Below are 10,541 nucleotides of genomic sequence, written 5' to 3'. Positions count from 1 at the left end.
ATCCATGTAATATTCAGGGAATATTTGCTATACCATCGCCTCGAGGGCTCTTGCCCCTGAACCCCCACCAGGGGGGGCCACTGCAGCTCTCTTTGAGTCCAAGAACAATTCTAGGATTCTCACACTAAGAAACCAAATCAACCAAAGTTTTTGCAGCAGCAGTGAAACCAGCCACGATTATGTACTCAGGATTAAAGATGACAATAATCAACTCGCTGCTAGTAGAGAGACCATGCATCAAGCAAAAATGGTTTAGGTCATCCTGAATGGACTAGGAGAGGGATACGAGAATCTAGTCCAGAGTATTGCCATCCAACGGCAAATTCTGACACTAGAAAAACTTCACTCAATGTTACTTGGTGAAGAACTTAGGACTCAGGTCATTCATGCACGCAAAGGTCATTCCAATGATGAAGCATTCATACCTTCATATAGAAGTAGAGGCAGAGGTAGAGGCAGATGTAGATCATTCCATCAAAGTGGTCATCATCAGCAAAATAAAATCATCATCAAAGTCAGAATCAGTATCAGTATCATCCTTAGCAACATCAGAATCAGCAAAGAGGAAATCATTCCAATTGAGGAAGATTCCAAGGACGAGGGAATGCATCCACCAATGTGTCAAACATTTAATGTAACTACTATCATAAGTTTGGACACTATGAAAGAGATTGATGCAATAAGCAGTACAACCAAGGTGGTCAATCTAGTAGCAATCAAAGGAATTTTCACAAAAGAGGAGATCATTATGGTGGACATTCTAGTCCCAGTCATTATGCAAATGAACCTAGGAATATGTTCCTTGCAAATGAGGAAATGCAGAAGACTAATACAATATATGTAAACACTGATTGCAATTCAAAAGAGGATTCCAGTTATCAAGTCGACCAAGCAAATCAAGATCCTTGGTACATCGACAACAGTGCATCATCTCATATGACAAAGCATCAAGAATGGTTCATAGAGATGGAACCATTAGAAGGTCAGAAGAATGTCATCTACACTACAGATAATACACCAAATCTAGTTCAAGGGACATGCATTTTCCCTATGAACAATTTCACGAGTATGAAAGGATTGGTGAAAGGTGTACTCTATGTTACGAAGCTCAGCAAGAACCTATTGTCAATAGGTCAAATGATAGAACACAACTACCGATTCATCTTTGACAAAGATGAATGCACTATCAGAGACAAATCTAAAGGATTTCAGCCAGTAGGAAAAGTAGTCAAGGAAGGACGCTTGTTTAGAATGCTAGCCACAGTACCAGATTTTCATGCCATGTCAACTCAATTGCAATAAATGCCACTATCCGCAAAATGGCTTCCTATTGAACTAATTTAGGGTATGACACCTTATGAAGCATTCACTAAACACAAGCCACACATTGGGCATCTCTGCATATTTGGTTTTATAGCATATGCCCACATACATGATGACCATCCTAGGAAATTGGATGTGAAGTCACATAAATGCATCATGGTTGGTTATAGTGAAGACAGCAAATCATACAAGTTTTATGATCCCATCAACCGCAAAGTCATTATCTTCAAAAAAGTAATCTTTGGTGAGTAATCAAAATGGAAAACCTCAAATACATAGGAGATAGATGCACCGATTCCACAGTCATCTACAGAAAAAGTTGATGAAGAAGAGCAAGAATTGCCAAAAGCAACCTGAGAAGAACCATGGCAACTCAGATGGTCTACTAGGATGATCCAAGAACTCTTGAAGGAGAATTGAGCATGCATGTCGAAAATGAGGTGGATGTTTATGTGAAGAAGAAGAGAAGTAGGTGATTTATATTTCCAACTAGAAAGAAGATCATTTGAACATGATAGATGCTTTTAGAATGATGGAGAGGCAGACATTTGGGATGCATTTATGTAGCTAGTCCATGAGGCAAACAAAAGGATGGTCAATTTATAAGAATAAGTCAAAAGTAGACCTTCGGATCAAATGTTGTCAACAGCAAGACTTTTGTACATGTCAAAGACATTGCTGCAAATGAAAAGATGAGGTATCAAATGCACAAGGTGTTTGACAGTTTTGAAGACTGCCATAAGGGAATATACACTATACAATTACAGGATACTTGAAGAGGCACTTGCATTTACCATGTATGTACACTATGCTAATGGATCAGTTGAGGACCCAAAGGATAGTGATGAGGAAGAAAAAACAAAGGAAAAGTCAGATCTAACAAAAGTGGAAGAGAAGATCAACCCGCCGACAGAGGAAGAGCTTGCAATTGCAGCATTGGACCTAGTGATCTTAAAAAATGAGACCCTAAGAGATGGTCATAGTAAATGATACAGTTCCAAAGGCAGTGAGGGATCGTGTCCAGAAAACCAGCAGAGCAATAATGACACTGCCCCTCCACCCGCATCTGCTCCAACCAAGCAAGCCTCCATGGACGGCCAGCCAAAAGAAGTAGGAGATCTTCCTTGGCTGCAAACTGGACCATAACCACGTCCAAAACCTGGAATAGATCTTTTGGGACACTCTAGGCCACCCAATGCCTCTCCCTTAAAGGGATCCACATCAAAGAGTCCATGTGAAGCCTCCTGCTAATCCGTGTGGTGTAGGAGAAGAAGGGCACGTCGCCCACCTATTTGGTAAGGCCGCTCTTGGAGGGCCAGAACTATACTCTCGAATCCCAGTAGACCTCCCTCAAGGGCCTACCCGCCCAAAGCCAGAGGTGCCATCTGCTGGCTGGGGGCATCCTGCTCTAGAATGCAATCTGCCACTCCTTCCCCAAATGTCCCACCACTCTAATCATCTACCAATGAATCCTATCCAGACTCAGATCCATCTCTGGGTCTCTCTTAGTGAGTGCTTGGTGTAGGCCTCCAGGTCCTACACAAAAAAAAACCGGGCTACATGCTGCCTCACTGCATCATCATCCTCAAGGGTTCACCAGTCCGAGAAAATTGGCCCAACCATCTGTTGTCCATTCACACGTGAAGTCCCTCCCACCAAAACTCAAGGATGGCTAGATCAATCTCTCTTATCTGCCACTCGGCCCCTTGCAAGCTAGATTGACATTTTCTCAGAAAGGCAAAGCAATTTAGGTTGAAACTACCAACTATGCTCATATGACTACCATCATGGCTATAGAAGAGCCAGTGTACTTCGAAGATGCAATTGACAAGGTAGAATGGCAAACTGCTATGAATGAAGAAATGGATGCTTTGTACAAGAAGAGTACTTGGAAATTATGCGACATTCCACTAGGAAAGAAGGACATATCAAACAAATGGATGTACAAAATGAAGTACAATCCAGATGGAAACATTGAAAGATACAAAGCCAAACTACTTGCAAAAGGATTTGCACAGCAATATGGTCAGGATTATGATGAGACTTATGATCCAGTAGCAAAGATGGACTCCATATGGTTCTTGATATCACTAGTGACAATCAGCCAATGGAATGTGTATTAGCTCAATGTCAAGAATGCATTACTCAATGGTTACCTAGATGACAAAGTCTACATGCAACAACTAGCAGGTTATGTTGAACTAGGAAAGTAGGGTCTTATCTGATGGCTCAGGGACTTGAAAATTTACTGGTTGGTCCACATATCTCCAAGTAATAGTGGTGGAGTTTTGTGATAAAGAGGCTGCCATTTCATTCACAGAACTTCATGTGGATTTATGTGTTTGATGGCTAGGGTCCCATTTGGCCATTCTATGTCTAGTTTTTGAGGGGTCAGGGGCACATGTGGAGATTGTGCCTTTGTATCCTAGAGGTTGCTACTTTCTATCTACTACCATCAATAGCCTTCATGGTTTAGTGATTGTAAATGGTTGGATTTGTAGTTTGCATCATGTTTCCTGGGGAAATTTGATTGTGAGAGTTATATCGATGATTTTTGCTAGATATATTGTGCATGCACCTTTCCTCTTTAAGACAACAGATGTATGTGCATAGGTTTTGATATTTTGTTGCATGTAGAAATGCTACTTTGTTGTGAGCATAAGGATGGTTAAGTGTGAAGGTTTTGCATAATCAATGGATACAAAATCAAATGCTTTTAGCCGAGGTTCAATTTCTACTGGCTTTTTTCCAAATTTGATTTCACGCTTGATTTTAATAACTCTTCTTGAGATTCTAATGTTTTTAAAGATGCCAGCTGGTGTGCTAAGAGAATCCCATGTGGATTGAGACTACTCTTCTCTGGGCAGTATAGCAAATTAAGTTTGGAGTGCATGCCAAATTGAGTTGATTACATGGTTCACATCTAATGGTTTTTTCATGTGTGTTGTTAGAAAATGCCATGCTCATGAAACACAAGGAGAAGGGCATTTGCATGCAATTTGTTTCGCTATCTAGTTTGCCTATCTGAGCTTCTAGAGACAACCAAGAACCACAAGGAACCCCCGACCCAGCAAATCTGGGGAGTATAATACCTCCTAATGCCGACCTTCTATGAGCTTGGAAACTCAGGAACACAGTTGCTCTGTGTGCCCTGGTTACAACAAGTACTACTGATAGTGTTTTGACCTTGATTCAATATACATCTAAGGAAATTGTGGCTTGGAACATCTTAAAGAGTCAGTATGAGACACAGAATCAGACAAGGATCCAGAACTTGGAGAATTAGCTCGTAGTTGAGAAGTTTAATGAAGGAGAGACATCAGAGGCATTCATAACCTGAATCAAAAATATGCGTGACCAGATGGCTAGTGCTGGGATACAAAAGACTAGCGAAGAGCTAGCTTGACGGTGTCTCTGGATATGTCCACCAAGGTTTGATGGATTGGTAATAGTGCTTAACACTTAGGTGAGACCCCAACCATTGTCATTTGAGGAGTTCTATGCTCTACTTATGGAGGAGGAATTGACGCTTAAATCTCGAGATGGAGGCGGAAATGGGGATGCTGTGTTCCCTACCACTACGAAAGGCAAAGGTGGTTTCTCCACCAAAGGTGAGTCCTCTACTAGTGGTGAAAAAAAGAAGAAGGGCGGCAAGAAGAAGTTTTAGGGAGAATGCTTCTACTACAAGAAGAAGGGCCATGTGATTACAGATTGTCGGGTCAAGAAAGCTGATGAAAAGAATGGCACCCTGAAGAAGACAGATAAGGGGAAAGAGATAGCTAACACAGCAGAAGCAGAGTTGGATCTATATCTAGCCATTGAGGAAGAATGTTCCTCAATTCAAGAAGCATCAACCATTGATTCATGGGTGTTGGATAGTGGTGCCTCCCGTCACATGACGTGCAAGAAGGGTCTATATTGTTCCATGTAGCCTCTATAGGAACCCATCACTGTGATGGTTGGAAATAATGCAAAATGCTCTGTTGAGGGTACAGGTATGGTTTCATTTGTTTTTGTAAATGGAGATGTTAAGAAACTATCTAATGTGATGTATGTTCTACAAATCAAGAGAAATTTGCTATCAGTTGCTTCCATAACTAACCTTGACCATGAGGTGAGGTTCAACAAGACAGGAGCAAAAATTCTGGATCGTGCTGGCAATCTTGTTGGCACAAGAGTAAGGAGGAACAACCTATATGAGCTAAGTGATCTCACAGCCATTGCTGGAGTGGGCACATGTAGACTTTGGCACGAAAGATTCGGCCACATCAAATTTGCAGTGCTGAAGGAGATGCAGAAGCAAGGTATGGTTGCTCACTTACCTGCAGTCATTGTAGAAATCAAAGAACCGTGTGAAGCTTGCATGATGGGCAAGCAACAGAGAAAGGCATTCCCACAAGAAAGCAAGAATAGAGCAAACGCTCCTCTAGAGTTGGTGCATGTTGACTTGTGCGGTAAGATGCCTACACAGGCCTTGGGGGGATGTTCCTATTTTTTATTGATTGTCAACAACTACAATAGGAAGATGTGGGTGTACTTTCTTCATGAAAAGGCACAAGCTTTTGGTAAATTGAAAGAATGGCTACAGCTTGTTGAAAATGAAACAGGAAGAAAAGTGAAGAAAATCAGATCGGATGGTGGTGATGAGTTTGTTTCTACAGAGTTTGGAGATTTTTGCAAGAGCAAAGGGATCAAGCGACAAATGACAGCACCACATACGCCTCAACAAAATTTAGTTGTTGAATGCCCAATGTGGACCACTATGGAGATGGGGAGGTGTATGTTGAAAGGTGTTGGATTGCCAAACCACTTTTGGGCTGAGGCTGTCAATACTGTGGTTTACATCCTTAATCATAGCTATACAAAGGTACCCAAAGGTAAAACACCACGTGAGGCTTACAATGATAAGAAGCCATCTGTCTCCCACTTTAGAACGTTTGGGTGTGAATGCTATGGGCATGTACCAGACAAAGAGAGAAACAAGCTACAACCAAAAAGCACCAAATGTATCTTCTTAGGCTATTGTGATGAGAAGAAAGCCTATAAGTTGTATGACCTAGAGGGAAAGAAGATCATAGTGAGCCGCATGTGGTGTTTAGGGAGTAGCCACATGCAGAGGAGAGCTCTTCCACTTTATCATCAAGCGAAGAGGTAATTCAATATGGACTTGTCCTAGGAGCTATAAAAAGGGAGGAAATATCAAATGATGAAGTATAAGTCACCAACATGTTGTTAGACCACCAGAAAAGCCATTGCCACGATGGGTAAGGTAGCTCTACAACCATGATAACCAGATGCCTATGCCTATTGAGCAGCATGCAGATGGACCAAGGCGGTCTCTGAGAATCGAGGAGCAAAGGAGGGCTTCTGTTCACATAGTCAATATGGCCTTGATGGCTGAGATTATTGAAGAAGTAAAGGAGCCTGCAAGTTTGGAGGAAGCACTTGTAGACCACAATTGGAAAAACGCTATGCAAGTAGAATATGAGAGCATCATGAAGAATGAAACTTGGGAGCTAGTAGATCGACCACCTAACAAAAAGGTTATTGGCATCAAGTGGGTTTGGAAGGTAAAGTACAAGGATGATGGGACTTTGGAAAAGTACAAAGCTAGATTGGTTGCACAAGGATTTTCACACATTGAAGGATTTGATTTTCATGAATCTTTCACTCCAACTGCCAGAATGACCCACTATTCGCACAGTACTATCAGCGGCTACTCATAAAAAGTGGCCAGTTTATCAAATGGATGTTAAATCAGCATTCTTGAATGGTGACCTCAAGGACGAGGTGTACGTGGCTTAGCCACCTAGGTTTGAGGCCCCCCATTCTGAGAATAAGGTATGTAAGCTGAAGAAGGCTCTATATGGGCTGAAACAGGCCTCAAGAGCATGATACCAAAGGATAGACAAATTCTTTCATAAATTAAACTTCAAAAGATGTGCCTCTGATGCTAACTTGTATGTGTACAGGAAAGGTGACAAAATATGAAGAGGGGAGAGGAGAAGAGTGGAGATGAGGAGAGAGGGCATAGCTAGAGAGCACACCACAAAATGACTAACTGTACACTAGATTTAGTTGAAAAAATAGAATGTATACAAACCCATTTAGGGTTAGGGTTAGGGGATCTAACCCTTTCCTTTATAGCACTCTATAAGGTTAGTGCTATGCACATATGATCATGTGATAGTGCTATGCACACATGATCACATGATGTTGAGCGTGAACTCTCAACACCTTCCCTCAAGATCAACATCATGAAGTAGGCCTTCCCTCCAGATGATGATTTTGGGGAATTGAAGAAGGACTGAGCATTACATTCCACCACACCCCTTTAATGGGAATGTCCTTCCTCTACATCAAACCAAGAGCTAGTCAGTGTTTCTCGAATAGCTCTTTACCGAGTGGTTTGGTGAAGATGTCTGCAACATTCTCTTTGCCATCACAATGCTACAGTGTGATGTCACCAAGTAACACTCTTTCTCTAATGAAGTGCTCTCTGACATCAATGTGCTTTGTCCTAGAGTGATATATTGGATTCTTGGCCAATGCTTGAGCCGATTGATTATCACAGTATATTGTTGTTGGCTTTGACTCATCAAAGTAATCTGTTTCTGACAATAGTCTTCTGAGCCATATAGCCTCACATGCACCTATAGTGAGTGCTCTATATTCTGCTTCAGTCAAAGACAAAGAAATAGTTGGCTATTTGTTTGACAACCATGATATAGCACCTTGACCAAGGAAAAATGCATATCCCTGTGTCGATCTCCTGGTCTCATGATCTCCAACATAGTCACTGTCACAGTATCCATGCAACCGTGGATGACTTCCTCTGTATTCTATCCCAAACCGTCTTGTACCTCTGATGTATCTCAAGACTCTTTTGGCTGCATTCCAGTGAGACTATTTTGGATTTGCCATAAACTATGCTAGTGAGCTTGCTGCATAACAAATATATGGCCGTATGATTGTCAGATATATAAGAAATCTGATGAGCTACCTGTAGTATCTATCATTGACTATAGACTTTTCTGAATCTTTAGTAAATTTCAAACTATGTTCCATGGGAGTGGCTGCAATCTTACAATCTACCATATGAAACTTCTTCCAGAGACTGTCAACATACTTGAGTTGACTCATGAATGTGCTATCTGAATCTCTCCAGAACTCAATTCCAAGACAATAGTGCATAAGTCCAAGATCTTTCATGTCACACTCTACAGATAAGTCTTGTTTCAATTTTTTGATGAAGCTATCCTTGCTTCCTATCACAATCAGATCATCTACATACAAAAGTGCAGATAAGTCTTGTTTCAATTTTCTGATGTAGCTATCCTTGCTTCCTGTTACAGTCAGATCATCTGCGTACAAAAGTGCAATAGTAATGTCCTCCCCTTGAACTTTGTAGTACAGAGTATGATCTGCATTGGATTTCATGTATCCCAGATTAGCAAAATACTTGTCAATTCTACTGTACCAACTTTTGGCTGCTTGCTTTAAGCCATAGAGACTTTTCTTGAGATGGCAGACCTTATTCTCCTTTCCTGTTCAACATAACCGATTGGTTGTTGCATGTAGAATTCCTCATTTAGATAACCATTGAGAAATGCATTCTTGACATTGAGCTGGTACACATTCCATTTGTTGAGTGTCACTAGTGATATCAAGAACCGTATAGAATCCATCTTTGCTACTGGAGCATAAGTCTCATCATAGTCTTGACCATATTATTGTACAAATCCTTTTGCAACTAGTCTAGCTTTGTATCTCTGAATACTGCCATTTGGATTGTACTTCACTTTGTATACCCATTTGTTTGCTATGGCCTTCCTTCTCGGTGGAAGGTCACATAATTCCCAAGTATTATTCTTATACAAAGCATCCATTTCTTCATTCATAGAAGTTTGCCATTCTGGCTTGTCTACTGCATCTTTGAAGTACACTGGCTCTTTTGTAGCCATGATGGTAGCCATAAGAGCATAGTTGTTTGGTTCCACCTGAATTGCTTTGCTTTTTTGAGCATATGTCAATCTGGTTGGAGGTTTGCTTTCCCTAGTAGACCATCTGAGCTGTTGTGGCTTTGCTTAGGGTGTTGCTAGAAATTCTTGCTCTTCTTCATCAACCTGTTCTATAGATGACTATGAAGTCAATACTTCTATATCCTGCATAGGTGAGGTTTTCCATTCTGATTCCTCACCAAAGATTACATCCCTGGAGATAATGACTTTGCGGTTGATTGGATCATGTACAAATTATATGCTTTGCTTTCTTCATGGTAGCCAACCATGATGCATTTGCATGACTTTGCATCCAATTTCTTGCGATGATCATCATGTATGTGGGCATATGCTATGCAACCAAATATGTGGAGATGCCCAATGTGTGGCTTATGTCCACTGAATGCTTCATAAGGAGTCATACCCTATATCGGTTTGGTAGGAAGCCGATTAAGCAAGTAGTTTGATGTAGCTATAGCTTCTACCCAATACTGATTCGGAAGATGCTTTTCACGAAGCATTGCTCTAGCACTATCTGCTAAAGTCCCATTCTTCCTTTTAGCTCTTGCGTTCTGCTGAGGAGTATTTGCACATGTGAATTGTCTTCGAATGCCGTGATTTCTGCAAAAGTTCATGAATTTTGAAGACATGTATTCACCTCCTCTATCTGGTCTCACGACCTTGATCTTTCTGCCTGTCTGGTTTTCTACCATGGCTTTGAATTCTTGAAATCTGGAAAACACTTTAGATTTCTCTTTCAAAAAGTAGACCCAACAATATCTGCTATAGTCGTCAATGAAGGTCAAGTAGTAAAGTGAACCATTGATACTGTGGGTCTGGGCATAATCCCATACATCTGTATGTATCAAATCAAGAATACCTCATGCACGAGAGGTGCTTCTAACAAAGTTGGTTCACTTTTGTTTGCCGAAGTAGCAGGCTTCACAAATTTTTCCAAGAAACTGTAGCTTCGAAATTCAAATTGCCATATTCTGATTCCTGAGATCTAGCAAGTACTTGAAATCGACATGACCATATCTCTTGTGCCATTTTGCAGATAGTGGCATCTGTTGCGGTTGAGCTAACATGGCATGCTTATCTGGTACTATAGCTAGCATTCTCTATAAGCGTCCTTCCTTGACCTTTTGCTACTAGTTGACATCTTTTGGATTTATTTGATAGTCCATTCACTCGGGGGGGTCACTCATCATATGTAAC

The sequence above is a fragment of the Dipteris shenzhenensis genome, chromosome 10, assembly GCF_047967505.1.
Source record: "Dipteris shenzhenensis isolate YYH24624 ecotype China chromosome 10, Dip_SZ_1.0, whole genome shotgun sequence".
Taxonomy (NCBI): domain Eukaryota; kingdom Viridiplantae; phylum Streptophyta; class Polypodiopsida; order Gleicheniales; family Dipteridaceae; genus Dipteris; species Dipteris shenzhenensis.
Note: the sequence above shows the minus strand (reverse complement) of the source record.